This window comes from Pogoniulus pusillus, chromosome 4 (genome assembly GCF_015220805.1).
Source record: "Pogoniulus pusillus isolate bPogPus1 chromosome 4, bPogPus1.pri, whole genome shotgun sequence".
NCBI lineage: Eukaryota > Metazoa > Chordata > Aves > Piciformes > Lybiidae > Pogoniulus > Pogoniulus pusillus.
Window position 1 is genome coordinate 25,469,883 of NC_087267.1, and position 19,346 is coordinate 25,489,228.

At 41.4% G+C, this 19,346-nt stretch overlaps 1 long non-coding RNA gene across 2 annotated transcripts in view; it reads right to left on the reverse strand.

Annotated features, from left to right (window-relative positions):
- LOC135174822 (uncharacterized) overlaps positions 1 to 19,346 on the reverse strand; it is a 42,019-nt gene that overhangs the window by 20,891 nt on the left and 1,782 nt on the right. Inside the window, exon 3 of one of the 2 annotated variants that reach the window (XR_010302106.1) lies at positions 6,207 to 6,379. The exons of the other annotated variant lie outside the window; for it this stretch is intronic. This is a non-coding gene — a long non-coding RNA (uncharacterized LOC135174822). Of the gene's footprint in view, positions 1 to 6,206; positions 6,380 to 19,346 lie in introns of those variants that run through there. 2 annotated transcript variants of the gene reach the window in all.

Here is a 19,346-nt window from a genome sequence, read left to right on the forward strand (position 1 = left end):
GTAGTCATAGTCTTTATGGCACAGATTATACCAGAATGTGACAAGCTATCCTCTATCTGCCTGAGCTGGTCAGTGAATTCACCAACAGTAAAAGATCTTCCATTATCACTCCTTGCTAGAAACTTACTGGCCAAGATGTTAGCATAGGATGAAGGAGCAAGCTTAATCAGCTTCTTCATGAGGCCTGTTCCCAAAGGAATATCATCAGGCTCATGAGTGTCATGATCTCCATAAAGCACTTCCTTCACAGCAAACTCCTTCAGAAGCTTAATTCCCTGCTCAACGGTGTTCCACTTCTTGGCAGCCCATGGCAAATCATCTCGGGAAGGATATCTCATAGCCACAGCCAACAAAAGGCGTGTCCACAAGCTAACCCTACCAAGAGGACTTGCTAGGTGTTTGTCCACTCCACTCTCCTTAGTGAGTGGTCCCAGCTGCTTGGCAGACTTGTCTCCTACCTGCAGAGCATTAGCACCAATGCCACGGCATCTCACTAGCCAGCTTAGGATTGGCTCACCTGATTCCCTTGTGTATTCCTTCCTAACTTCCCTGACCTCTCTGAGTGGATCCTTGGAGCCTTGGATGTCATCTTCCTCCTCTTCTTCCTGTTGTTCTGGTGGTGCCGGGCCTAACACAATCTTCCTCATAGCATTCCTAAACTCATTGGAACCATCCTCTCTCCTGGCAGCTAACCTCACAGCGCTCCTCTCACTTGAGTATTGTTGTCTCAGCACATCTACAAGGTCTCGCAGACTAACTGCCTCCTCTTCCTCCTCTTGCTGCTGATCACCAGAGGTCCCCTGTCTTACATCCTCCTGCGAACCACTCTTTGTCTTAGCTTTTGCCTTAGCAGGTGCCAGAAGGGCCTGAGCAGCAACAGACTTGGATGTGTCTGCTGGAGGATTTGAATCTTTAGGAGTCAGACCTGAAGGGTTTGAATCCTTAGGGGTCTGACCTGGAGCATTTGAATTATTGGAGGTCTGACTTGGAGCATTTGTATCCTTAGGGGTCTGACCTGGAGCTTGTGAGTTCAAATCTGCCTTGCTTTTAACAGGAGGATTTTGGTTCTGGTCTGCTGGCTGGGGGTTTGAATTGGCTGAGCTGGTGTCATTAGGATTTGGACTGACTGGGCTAGCGTTACTAGCACTAGCAGTGTTATTATTTGCCTGTCCTCCTGGGATGCCTGCCAACCCTGACGAGTTTTGATTGTTGCTAGGAACATTCTGATTTTGGGTACTTGCCTGTGCTCCTGAGGCTCCTGCTAAACTCTGTGGCTTGTTTTGGTTATCCTTATCATTGTTTACGCTATTGGCGGGAACATTGGCTGTGTTCCCAGCACTTGGAGAAGGAGGGGCAGAGGCTGGCAAGGGGGAAGCTGATAACTGTGTTCCCTTGTTTTGCTGTGAAAGAGACTGCTTCTGAGACACAGAATTTTTCCTAGCTCTTACAGAAACTGGTTTTGAATTTTTCACCAATAATGCCAAAATTAATATGAATATTAAAATCATGAGGCAAATATTAAAAACTGTGAGAAGAAAAACAGTTTTACACGAGCATGTCCCTATACAAACAGTTGGAATTCCTGTCTTAGGCTGAATAACTCTCATTAGAGCCATATTTAAAGCAGAATTTCCATTGATTGTCACATTATTGACCAGAGCTCCTGTAATGTCCTTGGTAATATTCTCAGAGATATTAAAACCAGCATAACCAAGAATAAAATCACCCCAGCTCCAGAACATATCTGAAACCTTAGCTTTAGCCTTATTATAAGCCAGATCAATGAAATAAGCAACAATTTGACCTTTTAACCAACTAAATGCCAAGAAAACAAAACCAGACCAGAGCAATGCACCAACCAAATACAATAGCTGCTTGATTAGCTTCATCTTAATTCCCAGAGCTAATTTTCCAATCACTCCAAAATATCTAGCCCCACGTTGGGCGCCAATTAAAAAATGTGATGGTTTTGGGGTTACCCCGCCCCCCCACACTTTTGAATTTGCCCCAGCTAACTCAGACGGACCCTGGGAATATAGATGAAGCAATTTATTTACAGCTAGCAGAATTTACAAGCAGCTATTTACAATATATACAGTTATATACAATTATATACAGAAATATACAAAGGATAAACAATACAGAAGCACAACTCCCCTCCCAGAAACCTGAGTCCCCAGGAGGGGCTCTCAAACCACCCCAACACCTCCCCCCGGCCCTCTCAACCTTACCCCAGTTCTCAGGAAGAAGAGAGGTGCAGCCAAGAGGTTAGGGAGCAAGGTTAGTAGGAGCAGGGTTAATGAGATGTGACCAGGTCTAAGGCAAAAGCAAGAGTGAGAAACAAAATGGAGAATAAGTCTTTCTTCTTCCCAGAGTTCTCAGCGTGACTGTGAGAGAAGTTGACATCAATTGTTTTCATTTCACTGCCCGTTATCTAGTTCTTTACCAAAACATTCTAGCTTGCTTCAAACTAGGCCATATTCCCATACATCTCAGCGAGACTGTGAGGGAAGTTGACATCACAATTGTTTTCCTTTTCACAGCTAAATTATCTACTTTTTCTCACCAAAACATTCTAGCCTGCTTCAAACTAGCACAGTGGTCTAGGATCTGAAGACAGGTTACTCATCTGAGTACAGCCAGATGTCTCTATAAAGGTGAATCATCAGAGGGCACTAGTTTGAACTTGCATACAACATGGCACTATGCCTGACTTACCCTGTTCTGCTCAGCACTACTTACTCTCTTTTGTTACTACTCTGAGCTAGTTATGGCACTTTCAGTGCTGCATTTGCTGTGGCAATAGACTAAAATAGAGGGTCACCAATCTCAGAAAGTGGATATGCCCAGAAGCACCTTTGTTGTTTGTCTCCAGACTGTGGTATCTAAGAAGCTGGCAGGCAATTGCAGTATGAATGTTTTACATTAGAGAACAGTCAAAGATTTTTAAAAAATTGTCTGACAGTACAAGAGGGCTGGATGGAGAATCAGATTTTTCTGTGTGTTCATGTAATGGCTCGGTGAACTCTAACGATATCCATGAAGAAACTATGAGATGATCCCTGTTGAACTCAGTGGGTTGCTCTTGCAGTGGTGGCATCTGCTGTCTTTAGAGAGGGGTGAGACCAGTCTGTAGTGGAGAAAGTAGAACTTTCCTACATTTCCATGCTTTTTTATTTTGGACACACTTCTTTTCTCCTCCCAAACTCTCCAGCTTAGTGACAAGACATAAAAGACAATGTGGACCTGAGGCAGCTGCATTCTATAATACTTAGATGAAAGCCTAACTGTGGTATTTTGAAGGCCAAGAAGTCCTGTATGACACAGATCTGCTGTGAAGAAAATAACTCACTCAACTTCTGAACAAAACTTTTTTTTTAGTAGTGTGGTGACACACTGGCATAGGCTGCCCAGAGTGGTTTTGGTTGCCCCATTACTGGAAGTTTTCAATGTCAGTTAGATACGGCTTTGCACAACCTGATCTAGTGAAAGGTGAGTCATTTTCCCTGGAGATGTTCAAGAAACACAGCACTTCAGGACTTCAGGACTTGGTTTAACAGCCATGGTCAGTGGTTGGTCTTCTCCAACAAAAAAAAAAAACAAACAAAAAAAAAAAAAAAATCTATGACTCTCTGTCTCTTCCCAGGGCAATAGTGGTAAAACTAGACGATCTTTGAAGGTTCTTTCCAACATGGACCATTCTATGACTCTGTGATTTATGAAAAAATCCTCCAGCTTATAAGATAGTAAGCCGTAGAGATCTCAACAAAAACAAGCCATGTTCATTACCTGAATCTTAACTGGTCCAGTATACAAAGATGCTAAATGAACTTGTCTCTCTATAGAGATAAACAGATGTTTGAAATGCAGAGACTTCATGATGGCTTTTTCCTGTGGCATGATAGCACCACTGTAACTTTTAAACTAAGGATGAAAGAGAAAAAAACAAAACACCACAACACTTAATCAACAGAGGCTTTCATTTAAGAATTGTTCTTTACCCTTCTTTTCAACTTCAGAAAAATTATACAACGGATTGACTCTCCATTTGGCAACACTTCAGATGGTACCACACATAAGAGCCATTGTCAGGAGATGGGGGAGAGTGGAGAAGGGAAAGAGAAGGGGAAAGAGAAAACACAGCAAAGCTTACAGATGAACTGAGAGAAGTTTTGGGGTTTTCTCTGCAAGAGTCCAATCTGGCTTTCCTGTGCACAAATAAGAGAAAGTCAGGTAAAAGCAAGACATAACAAATGCAGCTTCTGCTTCTGGTGTAACTCTTCTGAAGAATGACAGACACACACACTGCCTTATCAGTCAAGGATGTATACAACCATCAGGTTGTATAAACTTTTCCTTTCATTGCCTTTTCAGCTGTAGCCTTAGAATAATATTGTAAAGGAGTCTGGCTTAGTCAGCTGATCCAGGCTTCCATTAAAGAGAAGGCATAAACAACCAGATAAGAAAAGAGAAGAAAATAGACAAGGAAGTTGGGGGGGTAGAAAAAAAGTGATATTCATGAAAGACACAATGGATGTGATCTAATCAGGTTCTGGCTGTCTGAGCAGTTGACACACCAAGCTTCTAAAGGTGCAGGGTTGTCACTGTGAGTCCCACAATCCTCAAGATGGTAATGTGGCAGTCACCACAGTGAAGCTTGCTCCTTGTAATCCATCTGCTCTCCTGTCACTGATATTTATAACCTCATGAATGTGGATAGGCCCAGCCACCCATGTTTTCATTATTAGACCCAGCATGCAGCACATAAAATTTTGTTCATTAATTCCCAATTTCAATTTGCCTTATTTAGCAAACATGGCCTTTGGGGGATAGCAATGAGCATCTTGGGTTTTGCTCATCTCATCTTTTTCTCTTTAACCCTTTCTTTATTTGTATAAGCAACTTTAGGGTACGGCTTTACTCCACTTTTTAATTTTATTTTATTTGGGAGACTTGGGACAGAAATCTCTTACCACTGTGTTTCCACTTCCTTTCAGTGATTTGGAGACTTTAGTCTTCCCTTGCGGGTACCAAAATGAACTAGAATAGAGACTGCTGGATTAGTATTGCTGTGTTTCACTACACTAAACCATCAATGCCATCTTGCCCTTATTCCTGCACTGTAAGGATCCACCTACCTTCTGTGAACTTCTTTCTTTTACCTTCCTTCTGATATCAGCAAATATAATTTTTCATTGGTTTGACTTTAGAAAGATTAGAAGTATAGGAATGCAATAAACCCTTGTCAACATGGATTCAGGGAAATAGCTCTTGTCAAATAAACCTGAGTTACTCCTGAAATTATATTAAAACTTTGATTCAGTGTGTCATAGCTCCAGTTATCTTTGACTTTTATAGATCTGTTGAATTAATACTATGTTACACTAATCTAAATATTGTCACTATAGAACATAAATGCAGTACAGTAGAAAGTGAACTCTGTGGAAAATATCACTGCCAACAGAGTCGAGTCAGTGATTGTGGGAAAATGTCACTAACCAGGACTTTGACTGTTATCACAAGTGATCAAAGGATGTGATGGTTTGGAAGTTACCTGCCTCCCCATAATGAAATCACCCAGACTAGACTCAGGTGGCTAGAAGTTAAGGAATGAAGCTACATTTACAGCTAAGCACAATTTACAAGCTTATATATGCACAATGTTTACAGTTATACACAAGTTAAAACTAATACAGAAACACAATACCCCTCCCAGAAACATCAGAGTCCCCAGGAGGCTACTGACCCAAACCACCTCCCCACTCCCTCTTTCCCTCCCTTCAGAAATAACCAGATCAAGCCCCCTATATCTCACGTGATAAATCTGGAGAGATCTGAGGTGAGATGTCAAAAGAAGTTCAAGAAGGTTGGAGGAAAAAGAGTTATGTCAGATTAGAGGTAAGGCAGAGGCAACCCCAGAGACCAGACCACCAGAAAGAATGAACAGAATTGAGAGCTGAGAAGTGTGTGAGAAGTGTCTTATCAATACTTTGACTAGCTGTGTTGCTCAGCAGAAGAATGGGTGATATAGGGTACTGTTGTTTTTTTTTTTCTTCTCACAGATAAGGATTTAATTTCTCTCAGTAAAATATTCAAATTAGCCTCTAACCAGCACAATTCATCCCTCTACATGACTCCGTGTTCTGCTGAGAACTATCTGTCTAACCTAAAACAATATTTACAATAATGACTATTACAAGTTCAGATCACACTTTGTTGTGGCTATCTCAGATGTAGGTGATTCAAAAGCTCAGAAAACAGCAAACAGTTCGTGTCTTCACTGATAAGATGAGAACATGGTCTCCCAGCTGACAATGGGTTTGTGCTCATGTACTGTAGATTCTCTTGTAGACACTTTTCTGTGGACATCAGGTAATACCTAGAACAGAAAGCTCCTAACAGCATCTGAAAGTTCAAGTGCAATAGGCAATTTCAATTTACCATCCTCGATTTCTACAGATGGTATTCCAAAAGCCCATTTGTGACCTTTGGGATCTTTGAAACAACCTTGTCTCAAGAAGTCAATTCCCACAACGCAAGGCGCATCAGGACCAGTTACACTAGTATGTGTCTTCCACTCTTTATCAGTTAAACTGATCTCAGCCTGCAACTTAGTTAACTCTTGAGATCCACCAGTGATTCCAGAAACAGTGATAGATTCTGTCCCTTTGCAATTTGATGGCAACAAAGTACACTCAGCACCTGTGTCAACTAAAGCCCTGTATTTCCGAACTCTTGAACTGCCAGGCCACCTAATGAATACATTCCAATAGATTCGGTTCTCACCACTATCCCTCTCCTCCTCCTGGCTGGAGGCAGGGCACCCCTAATGCTGAACATGGCATGTGAGGTGTGCACAATGATTGGTGCTGTTGTGAAAGAAACTGCAATTAGAATAACTGCAGTTACTCTGGAGAGCTGAAGAAGTAACAGCTACTTTTCCGGCATTGTTGCTTCTGTTTCTGCTGCTCTGCAGTTCCCTGGACTTTCTTCAAAAGAACTGAAGTAGGCTGACCTCTCCACTTGTTCATGTTCTCACCAAACTGGTCACGCATCACGCAGGATTATCTAAAGTGACCTACGTGATTGCTGAAGTCTAAGTACAGTTTGTCTCCTTGGCTGGAATTGCCTTGCAGGAGGTGTTCCTGATGGCAGAAACATGCACTCATTCAGATGATGAAGGAATGGTATCAGAGCCACAGCCAACAGGAGGTGTGCCCACAAGCTAACCTTACCAAGAGGGCTTGCCAAGTATTTGTCCACTTCACTTGCCTTTGTGAGTGGCCCTAGATGCTTTGCAGACTTGTCCCCTACCTGCAGGGCATTGGCACCAATAGTACGCAATCTCACAAGCCTGCTTTGGATTGGCTCTCCTGATTCCCTTGCATATTCCTTTCTAACTTCCCTGATATATTTGAGGGAATCATTGGAATTCCAGATGTCATCCTTCTCCTCTTCCTCTGGTTGTCCTGGTTGTCCTTGGCCTAGAAACAGAACTTTACTAAGAGCACTCTTAAACTCTTCAGAGCCATCCTCCTCCTTGGCAGCCAATCTCACATAGCTCCTTTCATAACTGTATTGCAACTTGAGTATATTGGTCAAATCTCTAAGGCCGTATTTTTCCTCTTCTTTCTCTTGTGTACCAGAGGCCCCCTCCCCTAAATCCTCTTGGACAACTCTCTGTCAAATGGAGAACAGAGCAGAGAAAACCCTTTGCAGAGTAAATTCAAGTCCATTCAAAGAAACTGGGGCAGCCAAGGGATATTCCTCCTTCCAAGGAGGAGGAGGGGAAAACTAGATCTACCAAACAGAGCAAAGGATGCAAGGAAAGTCTTAAGGTATGGTAGACCACAACTGTAGCAACAAAGAAAGGGTTAATGCATTAGCTAAGGAAGGCTGAAAATTATTAGTAAACTAATTAAGTGCTATAGGTATTGCTGAGGGAAGACTGAAATAGTGTGTGGGGTTTGGGGCCTGGTTTTAAAAACATTGTTGGCAAACTGGAGAAGATAAATGTGCTAGTTTGAAGCAAGCTGGAATGTTTTGGTAACAGAACTAGATAACGGGCAGTGAAATGAAAACAATTGATGTCAACTTCTCTCACAGTCTCGCTGAGAGCTCTGGGAAGAAGAAAGACTTTTTCTCCATTTTGTCCTTCACTCTTGCTTTTGCCTTAGACCTGGTCACATCTCATTAACCCTGCTCCTACTAACCCTGCTCCCTAACCTCTTGGCTGCACCTCTCTTCTTCCTGAGAACTGGGGTAAGGTTGAGAGGGGCTGGGGGGAGGTGTTGGGGTGGTTTGAAAGCCCCTCCTGGGGACTCAGGTTTCTGGGAGGGGAGTTGTGCTTTTATATTGTTTATCCTTTGTATATTTCTGTATATAATTGTATATAACTGTATATATTGTAAATAGCTGCTTGTAAATTCTGCTAGCTGTAAATAAATTGCTTCATCTATATTCCCAGGGTCCGTCTGAGTTAGCTGGGGCAAATTCAAAAGTGTGGGGGGGCGGGGTAACCCCCAAACCATCACAATAAAGCAACTAAATTTTCTGAGAGCTGGAGTGACACAGATAACAAGCTCAGTCTCTTTTAGCTTACCCAAGTGAAAAGTGAAGAATGATTAGGTTAAGTACTTTCAGCAGAAAGAAAACGCTAAGTAGTAACATAATTTTTAATTCCAGCAGTGAGAACATAATTAAGAACCAACAGTCAAAGGAAGTAAGGAAGAGAAAGAGAGGAGGAAGAAGAGGGAGAAAAGGAGAGCTGAAGGAAGTAACACAGGGAAGGGAGGCAAACAAGGAGGTAGATCAAACATATAACTAGGTTTGAAACAAATTACCAAATTAAATAGTTTACTCTTCATCACCTGGGATTTCCACATTAAGCCTATATGCTCTCTCAAACTTGGCTTCTAGTGCAAAAGCAGAGATATGTTCATAAACTATTATCACTTCAACATAGAGTACTACATAGAGTGTAATTGTTTGTGACATACAAGAAGCCACGTTAAATGATCTAAGGACCTCTCCTGTTCCATTGGTATTTGTATATAATTGTTAGAAGTTGTGAGATCAATGGTTAAGTTAAATCTGCTCAAAATCTTGTATCAGGCACTATTTCCTCCTACTTAACAATTTGTCATACGGAAGTTTAAAAAGAAACAACACATGAACTGCCTATGTGCTTCATGGGTCTTTTCTTTACAGTCACTTTATACATGGCAAAAACAGTCTGCTGTTTTCTTTGAGTTGACATGCTGAAAGAAGCCTGTTGCCTTTATGGTCTAAAGACAGAGTTTGAAATACAGCATAGGAAAACTGTCTTCTGTTGGCCATAACGCTTTTATGTTTGATTACTCCCTCTACTCCACTCTGGTAAGACCCCACCTGGAGTACTGCATCCAGTTCTCGAGCCCCCATTACAAGAAGGATGTGGACGTGCTGGAGTGTGTCCAGAGAAGGGCCACTGGGATGATCAGAGGGCTGCAGCACCTCTGCTATGAGGACAGACTGAAAGAGTTGGGGATGTTCAGTCTGCAGAATAGGAGGCTCCGAGGTGACCTTACTGTGGCCTTTCAGTATCTGAAGGCAGCCTACAAGAAAGCTGGGGAGGGACTTTTTAGGATGTCAGGGAGTGACAGGACTAGGGGGAATGGAGCAAAGCTGGAGATGGGTAGGTTCCAACTGGATGTGAGGAGGAAGTTGTTGAGCATGAGAGTGGTGAGAGCCTGGAATGGGTTGCCCAGGGAGGTGGTTGAGGCCTCATCCCTGGAGGTGTTTAAGGCCAGGCTGGATGGGGCTCTGGCCAGCCTGATCTAGGGTAGGGTGTCCCTATCCATGGCAAGGGGGTTGGAATTAGATGATCCTTGTGGTCCCTTCCAACCCTGACTGATTCTATGATTCCACGATTCTGTGATTAAATTGTACACTCCTGAGAATCACCATTTGCATATTGTTAACATGGCAGACAGGAAAAGTAACTTCCAATAGAAAAGGCAAATATAATCCTACTAATAATCCCTTTGTTTCCTTAGTTTCATCTTCTGGACTTTTAAGCACAACATCACCAGGCATGTTCAGAGGTTAGACAGTGTGCCTCAGCCCAGGCTTTTCTGCCATTCCTCTTCCAGGACACTCTGTTGGGTGTCCATGGCAACCTTTTAGCAGAGGGAGATGCTGTAGGGAAGCCTCCGTTAGAAGAGGGTAGAGCCTGCCCTGTGCCAGACACAGATAGTTTCAGCCAACATAAACAGACCCAATGCAGGATACAGCTGAGTCCTTCAGACAACCAGATGGTCCCTTTGGAATAAGGCATTTAAGAAAGGGGAGGAGATGCCAGGCAGAGGAGGAGGAGGGAACAAAAAGTATGAGAAATAGCTGAGGGAATGTCTTTTTCTTCATCCATGAACTTATTCGCTCCTCTTCTTCCTATTTTCCTTGTGGCCTGTACTGCTGAGTGGGGGCCAAGCAGCTGGATGGGAGTTTGGCTGCTAGCCAGGGCCAACCCACCACACACATTTTGACCATTATGGTTTCAAATGTCAGCAAGGAACCTGAGAAGCAACTCAGGCATGTTTGTACAGAACCAGGGCAAGGTCACGTCACATCCTTTTCCTTGTTCTTTCCCGAGAGGTGCAGCAGAATGTGCAGAGTGTACAGTCTCTGGGGGAATACAAGTTGATCAATACTCGCTAACTAAATCCTCAGACCAGAACTGGGATATTGCTGGCTGGGGCCAGGAAACACACCTCCACATAATTCTTGGCCATAATTCAGGCATTAACACACCAGAGGCAAACTCTGTGAGCTCACCCAGTTTGGGCAGATAAGAGTTTATTGGTATAGACATAGTCTGTTTCATACCAGTTGATCTGTGTCAGAAATCAACCCTGGGCACACTTCAGTTTGTTTTCAAAGACACACCCACTTTATCCTCAGGAATTAGCCCAGGTGAACAAACATGTATTTGCATTTGTAGGGTTAATGAAGTTAACTACACCCTTGTCTGGCATTAACCAACATTCTTAGCTGAAAGCAATGGAGCAAAACTGATGTACACTTGTTTATTTTGGGCTCTTGCGGAAATACTGTACCTCTCTCTATGTTCCAGTCCCAGAAATCAGTACTAATGGTGAAGCATTAATTGTGAAGTTTAAAATTCAGACATGTAATAAAATGAAAACCTCATGTTTTATTTTGGGATAGGTGTGATAAGTTCAGCCTGTTTCCTAATTTTTTTTTTTTTTTTTTTTTTTTTTTTTTTTTTTGTCTTTTTTTTTTTTTGTCTTAACCAAATTACTGAAGCAGCCATCTGGAAGGCTTTCAAAATTTGTTTGTGAGTGCAGTGCTTCAGAAGTTTCCATCACTCTCTAAAAGCTCCTTCAGAAGATTCTCACTGTGACAGAATTTAGCATTGAAAAGACAATCATAAAACCCTATTCAGATAAGACACAGGTATTCCTTGGAACTAATCTTGTCTCTTAGATTTTAATCTTCTTTGGCAAGAATTATTTCCCATCTTTCTAAGCACTGCTTACTGTTCTTGTCAATCTCAATGACTCATTTAATTACTGATTTTAAAATCTGTTTATATTCAGAGTAAAAATTTTATTTGTTATAATTATGCTAGGTGAAAATTAATACATGTATTTGTGGTATGTGGTTTTAAATGTTGCAATGCCTTGAGATCTTGAGAAAGATTCCATGTGCTTGACGAAAAAGACACTTCTGGCATGGGTAGAATTTAAACAAATAGTGTATATAAATAAGTAGCTCTAAGTAATCAAAAGATAATTCTCCACTAGTAAAATCTAGTATTTGTTACCATTCCTATCACCATTTCTGGAGCCAGAAATTACAAAACTAGATTTCCTAATTTGACTTATTCATGAATTAATAAAAAGAACCCAAGCCTTCTTTCTTTTTCCCCCAAAGATGAGTAAAGTCAAGTTTGTTCCCATTTTCCATACTTCTTCTCCCAGCTGAGCAGCTTATTGTATTATCAATGGAAAGCAACAGATTGTGAAGGAGTCAAGGAGACATTTGAAAATAGATTTGTTCAGCCATACACTGCAAACAGCACATCTGTTATTGACAGAGTGAAAATAGAAGTCTGCAAGGAGTTAGTACTAAATATAATTCAGACTCAGGAATGCCATTCTTGCCTAGATTTTACTCTTGCTTAGGTAAAATTGTCTCCACTTTAATATAACCACAGTAAGTGGACACAGAGGGCCTGTTTTAAAGACACCATTGAAAATCATGTATTACAAACGTGAAAAGCCTTTGTTAAGAGAACACTGAGATTGCAGTAAGCACAGCTTAGGCTCTTGGGTTATTGAGGTTATCATGTCTCAGTGGACATGTCTTATTTTTACACCTGGAAATGTCTCATTAGAAGAAATTCAACATTTTAGCATTTCTCTGATCTCCAGCTTTCCATGTAGCCTCTGTGTAAATTATTTTGATGCAGTCTGGGAATTAATGGACCCCTTCCATATGCATCCAAGAAATCTCTTGAAAGAGCTACAGCAGTTTTGGGAGTATCAGAATTCTAGCTATATATAACAGCATTAATTTGACTCCTGGGATATAGCCCTAATTCATATCACCTAACTTGATCTATCTTAAGGTTTCTTTACAGCCTTATCTACTGTGCCATGACAACTGGAAGGGACAATGGGCATGTCCAGATGAAGTGACAGAGATCCATGATGGGATGAAAAAGAATTTGATTAGACTAGACACCAGTTTCTGTATGGCTCATGTTAGGTAAAAAGATTTGCAGCTTTTATATACAGCCACTTACACTCCTGACACTCACATTCCACGTATTTCCCATTTACATTTTTTCCACTGACCCTCCTGCTTCCAGAATGCACAGCCTTCACTGAACAGGCACCTGCTCCGTGCATTTCCCTAATCCATCCAGAATACACATTTCTTGCCCAGGCCTCCTTGGCACCCAAATCCATGCTGAATTGGGTTATTTACATTCTCATTACTAGGACTTTTGGCACTTCAAGGAAAGAAGCCAACTGCACATGTGTCAGGTGTTCAGCAACCTGCTAATGGAGGCAGAGTTCTTGTCTTCAATCAACAGCAGCCCTTACAGTTTGTTACCAGCTGGTGGTTGGGTGCTGTTCCCCACCACCATCCAGTCAAAAGCAGCACTACAACAAACACCCCTGAGAGAAGGCTAAATCCAGGCTAGCAGCTGTGAATGTTTTGTCCTCCCACAAAACTGTATCTGACTGACTGGGTGGGTGGGTGTCTGCATAGCTGTCTGCAGCAGGTTTTGCTGATTCTGAGGATCAGGGAACTTAAATTGTCTGTTTGCCTCTTTTTAGAAGCATCACATTTATCTACAATTCTCAGGCCAGCATTGGCCTAGCAGAGATCTCTGTGCCTGCTGAGACCTAGAGAAGGATGCCTTCTTTTAAAATGAAAAAAATTAGATTTCTTTAGAATGTAAATGAATTGAAACTGCAGCTAGTCTTCAAAGAGAAAACAGGGTAATTGCATTGCTACAAGGCAGTAGTTGAATTACTGGTGTAAAGGAGTACCCATATGTGTAACTATCCCAAAGGTAATGTTATTATCAGGCTACATGTGATACAGATGAGATTGCTTCCTAGACTTACTGCATTCTCCTTTAATATAAATAGTCATATTGTGTTCCTGCTTTCACTGACCTATTTACGTGAGAATGTTTAGTCATTTGAGAAATTAATCACCTGAAAGGCTACACAAGGTGAAGAGACAGAGAAAAAGGCTTTCTGGAGCACAGCTGCCCCCCCCATTCTTGTGATCCAGAACACTTCTCCCCTCCTCACAGCTAATTGTTAGTTAAAACTACCAGTTATTTTTTTTCCCCCAGCCTTAAGTATCATTTGCTTTAGTGCACAAACTGGAACTCCACAGTAACATGTTCCTGCCATCTCTCTGATGTACCATGTGGACTCTTGGACTCACTACTGTCAGGTAAACAAGTAAAGCTTACTTTCTTCTGTAATGTCTTGACAGTAACTGATAATTCTTTTTTCTGCTACTTACTATATATATATATATGGATTATAGTTATGACAAAATAGCCTCAGTAAAACAAAATTACATAGACCATGAAATATTCAGGGGAAAAAAAAGGGGAGGGAATAGGATACCAAATTTTCTACATCTGGTAAGCTTTTATCCATGCATTGTAATCTCATTAGTTTCTCCAAGATGCTGTATTTTATTTTGTAAATGGCAACATTTACCAAAAAAACGCAGAAAACAGCTATCTCATCTGCCCAGATAAAATGAAACACAGAGTAAGATACTCTCGGTGGAGGTTTTAAAATTTTTCTACTATGCTTTTTACTGTCCTCTGTAGTTTGACTCTTTGGATCAATAACAATCATTCTGTTCTCCATTCTATTTCTCTGAAGGAGAAAAAAAAATCTCATATAAGTGTTTATCATGAGCTCAAACAGGCAAAAAGTAAAGACATCTCAGGCAGGGTCCTTGTGGGAATGATTTTATCATATGAACAACCTGAATCAAAGGCTCATCACTGTTGAAACACAGAAAGCTTTTTTCCCCTCCACTTGCCATGTTCCTGCCCTTCTGCTTTACTCCTTTATCCTTTTCTCACCCTCCCTCTCCCTTGTTCTCCCTCTGGGGTTCATCTGAGTCCCAGGTTTTCATGGCTCGTTTCCATGTCACCGTATCAACTGGGACTTAAGCTAACACCACAAAAATCATTTTATTCCACATTGGGCAATATTGTAGCACTTACTTTATCTATTACACGGCACTCAATGCCAGCATGTTAGGTAGGCAAATCAATCTGTCATCTTAAAATGGATACTGCTTTATTACCTTTTCTTTCTGTTTAAATGTCATGCTGGGTGCTTTCAGTGCACACTTCAGTACTTGCTTTAGCTCAGGGCTCACTGCAACAGCAGGCCCATAACCACCTCACCAGGGCAACTATACCAAGAACATGGTTTCCTTTGCTAAAAATATAAACAAGAGAGGGAAAAAACAAGTATCTTCAAAGAGTGATTTAACCCATGTACTATCTGACTTGTCCTGAAAACACGTCTCTTCCCGTTTTTTCACAGCAGGAACCTACACCAGCTGTAGTCCTATGACACATCTACACCAGCCTCCAAAATTCACCAGGATTAACCTCAACATGTACCTGTAGTGACAGAAAACACTTTTGGTGGCTGAAATAATAGCACACAATAGCTAGAAACATGATTTTGCCATGGCTATGCCTGAGCTATCAGTCTTATCCCTGAAGTGCTCATTTCAGTTTCTCAGCAACTTTTTAAAGCTGATTTAGTGGGAAGGAATACATTTTAAATGTCTGAATTACAACAGGCTTTTATTAATAATGGAAGAAATATAAGAAGCAATTGTAAACTCAGCATACTGCCTTTCAGATGTTTCCATGGAGCACTGACTCCAGACCAGCTCACACTGCTCACCTATACCACATCCAGATCCGTATTATTTTAGCATGGGTTTTCTTAGCAGAAGAAAAGAGCAATGTGCACCCTGCAGCATTGCCTAAATGCATCTGCCAAGTTAGAGACAGTAGAGCAGATGATGAGATATGAATCACTATGACCAGAGGGTATGTGTCAGTATGATGTGCAAACCTCAGCTAGCTTCTCTTGCACTGCAGATGAACTCTGAGTCACAAACAGGTCAAATATTGTGTCCCCAAACAACCTGTGACATTGCATTGGTGGTTGGGTGTGCAGACAAGGCTGTTCTTTTAAACACAAATGCAACCTTTTCTGAAGTGGAAAGACAAGTGCCAGCAAAGGGTGTTTTCTCACATTTTCCATGCTGCAAACACTGATTTAGGTTTACAGTCCTGTTATTAAAGACTATTGGGAGAACCAGTAGAACTGGAAGACCTAGCACCTCCTAGGCTGGCTAGAGTGACCAGGGATCATCCAGGCATGCTAGTACAGAAACAGCTCTTTGTTAGCGAGTTGAACTGCAATCAAGCACGTGCACTTTGCAAAAACCTCCAAGACTGAAAGAGGGCGGAAAGTAGCACTCAGTGTTGTGGCTGAATATTTCCAGGCAGTAAGAGTCATGCAGAAGAGGTACTGGCTAGAGTCAGAGTTGCCATGTCTAATTAAGCCTAATGGAAGTCAGCAAGGCTATCTGTAATTACACCTACCTAAAAGACTTACTAAACTCAAAGTAGACACTTTGTTGACAACAGGTTAAAAAGGTGTATTTTCTTCTTTTTTGTAAGGGCTCACTGGCTATGTTTCTGCAAGCCTGGAGGGAGGGTCCCAGCAGCAGAGCGGATGGAGTGGGCTCTGCACTAATGTCAGAAATATCACAGAAGCTGTGTGCTGCTTGAACCAGAAACTCCATGCTTAGCAAAAAAAAAATCTTTAGTTTTCAAACTGAAGAGAAAGTTCCAAGCTACCAGGCACTCTGCTACCTAAGTGCTGTCCAAGAAATGCCTGCCTTTTCTTCGATCAATGAAAGGCACCTTTGCTCAAAGGAATGTGTGGGCAGCTGGGCCTAGCTCCAGCAATGAATTGTCCTCAACTTCCAAAGAAATTTTTCTGAGCAGTCAAAGCAAAGCCAGTGCCACAACTGTTCCACCACAAGGGTCCTGCTCCTGAACAGCTGCTTCCAACACTCCTTAGGTGGGTGTAGTATCAGCTCAATAATTCACAGCTGTACCCTCAGCAACTGCAGTGGTTTGATAAAACAGCGCTGCATCATTAGGATTCTGAACTCTTGTGTCCAAACTTATGCAAGGAAATAAACTGACAGCCATTAACAGCATTTCACAATTTGCTGTTCATAGCAAAGGCATGCAGAGAAGCAAGTGAGCAAGATGTTATTTCCCTAAACAAGTGCTAAAGGCACACACCTGGGAAGTGAAAAATGGTTGGGGTTCAGTCTCTACTGTCATAGCTATCAAAGAGCTCTGAGTGGATAAACACAGACTGATCTGGACAAAACCTGTCCTGAACTCAGGCGCTAGTTCAGTTCTCAAAGGTAGGTAGAAACAATCTAAACTCAGATTTCATTCCTTATGCCCTCATGTCCTGCCATCCTGACACCTGAAATGTATGTATATAAGGAATACCACAACCACCTCTCCCACTTTGTGACTCAAAGCCTTTGATTTTATCAGACCTGTCCAGAAACAAATCGAAATAAGATTATAATCTATTTACATTTTATTTTGACAAAAAAACTGTCTTTGCTGAATACGTCTTTGCATGCAGTCTGGTCCTTTCACCTCAGGGTGGGTGGAAGTTAAAAAGCAGAGATGAAGGCAGTGAGGATACTCCAAAACAACAGATGAGAAGTCTTCAGGTTGGGAAAAGACAAATGAGCCAGGCTACAAAAAACGCATGGTGCCGAAGAGGTGACGAGGTAATGATTATCCACTGCACAGCACCACACAAAAACTGCAGGGCACCCACTAAAATTATCAGGTGTCAGATTAGGAGGAGGGAGCAGGTATTTCTTTACATAGTGCATAATTATATTGTCACAGGCTGCAGTGCCAGGCCAAAAGCATAAAGTCAAAAAGTCATTAAAGAAATTCAGGGAGGGCTGGTCCACTGGCAAGAATTAATAACATTTTTTTAATAGTCATCTTAATTCCATCTCTGTCTCAGAAAAGCAGGGGAGGATAGATCACTGTTCACATACTCTCTTGTGCTTTCACTAAGCCTTACCACTGAAGTCATATAGTCACTGTGACAGACAAGCTAGAGGAATAAATTCTGTACAGTCATGTAAAGGTTCTTAATCTGATGTTAATTTTGTTTTCTTTTTTTGGGCTGAGAAAATCAAGTATTCACACAACTCACAACACAGGCATAGGAAAACAGAGACTCAGAACTATCCCAAACTTCCAGTAGTGCAGCTGGGTAATCACATGCCCAAAACCAACACTCATACATGCAAAAGCATTACATGGAGAGCATTAATTAAATTCTGTCTCCAAAGTTACCATGAAACAAGTACATATAGCTGAAAAATGAATACAGCATGAGAATTACCATGTCTCAAACAACCGTAACACTCCACACTTTCTCCACTAGACCTGCTACCACTGCTCTAACCTGTTACCACTCCACTATTTTCTGTGCCGTCTCCTATATAGGCCCTGGTATATCCTTATTTGAAAGTTCAGGCTTACAGAAAGTTAAAACAGCTGTTTCTGACACATTAAAGAGCAAATTAAAAATCTTGTTTATTCAAGGATAAACACTGCCATTCCTTTCCAGAACATCCTTTTTTATCTTGGGATGACATTTGGTGTACTGCCAAGCATTACACACCTTATGAACTAGTCTGGATGTCCACCAGAAAGTTAATGTTTAAAACCACCTAAGGGGACATCTCAGAGTTGTTTGGCATTTTCTGCTAATGGGGAAATCATACGCTGGGGCAGGTAATGTGGGGACCTGGTCTAGTTCCTGTAGGAATTCTTCTTCTTCTTCATGAAGGACTGTTCATTAGTGCTCAAAACGACTGTTTACCCTTCCGGACATTATACCTTTCAGGCTGCCTACTATCTACCTTTGCTCATCTGAGCCCTCAGTGATGCTGAGGCAGTGTTGACATTTTTACAGAAGGGAGACACAGTACAGTCTCATGCCAAAATAAATCCTTTCTTAAGAAAGTTTGACATCTGATAGCACAAGTTAGAAGGAAATAAATTACATTTCAGTCAGTTTTGGAGGATTTTGTGTAGTTCTCCCAAATCTAATCAACTGTGGGAGGTTCTGGGCTATGTCTGCATTAAGCCCAGGCTGCCTTCAACCGAAAACTCACTGAATTTGGCTCTCAAAGCAAAGGCTTCTCAAATGAGTCTGGTTTTTTTGTTCCTGAGGAATCAGATGCTTGCACTTTTGAAAATTTGACCCATTCAGCATGTCTCAATTAGATGCCCAAAACAGAGGTAAAAACACAGTTTGGAAGAAACAAGATGTCTGGAATTTGAAAGAAAACCATTTCTGATAGGTAAATAATAATGGTCAATTGTGGACATACATTAATGCTTGTGTTGTTTCTGTCCAGTTATGCTCAGGAAAGAGTAATGGATAAAAATTATATGTATCAGTTTAATCAGATTGACTAATTGTCTCAGTTTAAAATAAGCATTAAGTGTGGCACAGCATATCCAATTTCTTTTTAAAATGACTGTGAAAAACAGATTCTCCCTTGTCATCACTTTCTGCTAGAAAGGAAGCTGGGAGAGTCATGGGAAAGCTTGTTCAATGCTCTTGCAAACATTAGGTCTCATTAGATGCCTGAGGAAAACGGCAAAGCTTAGTGTTTCTACAGGT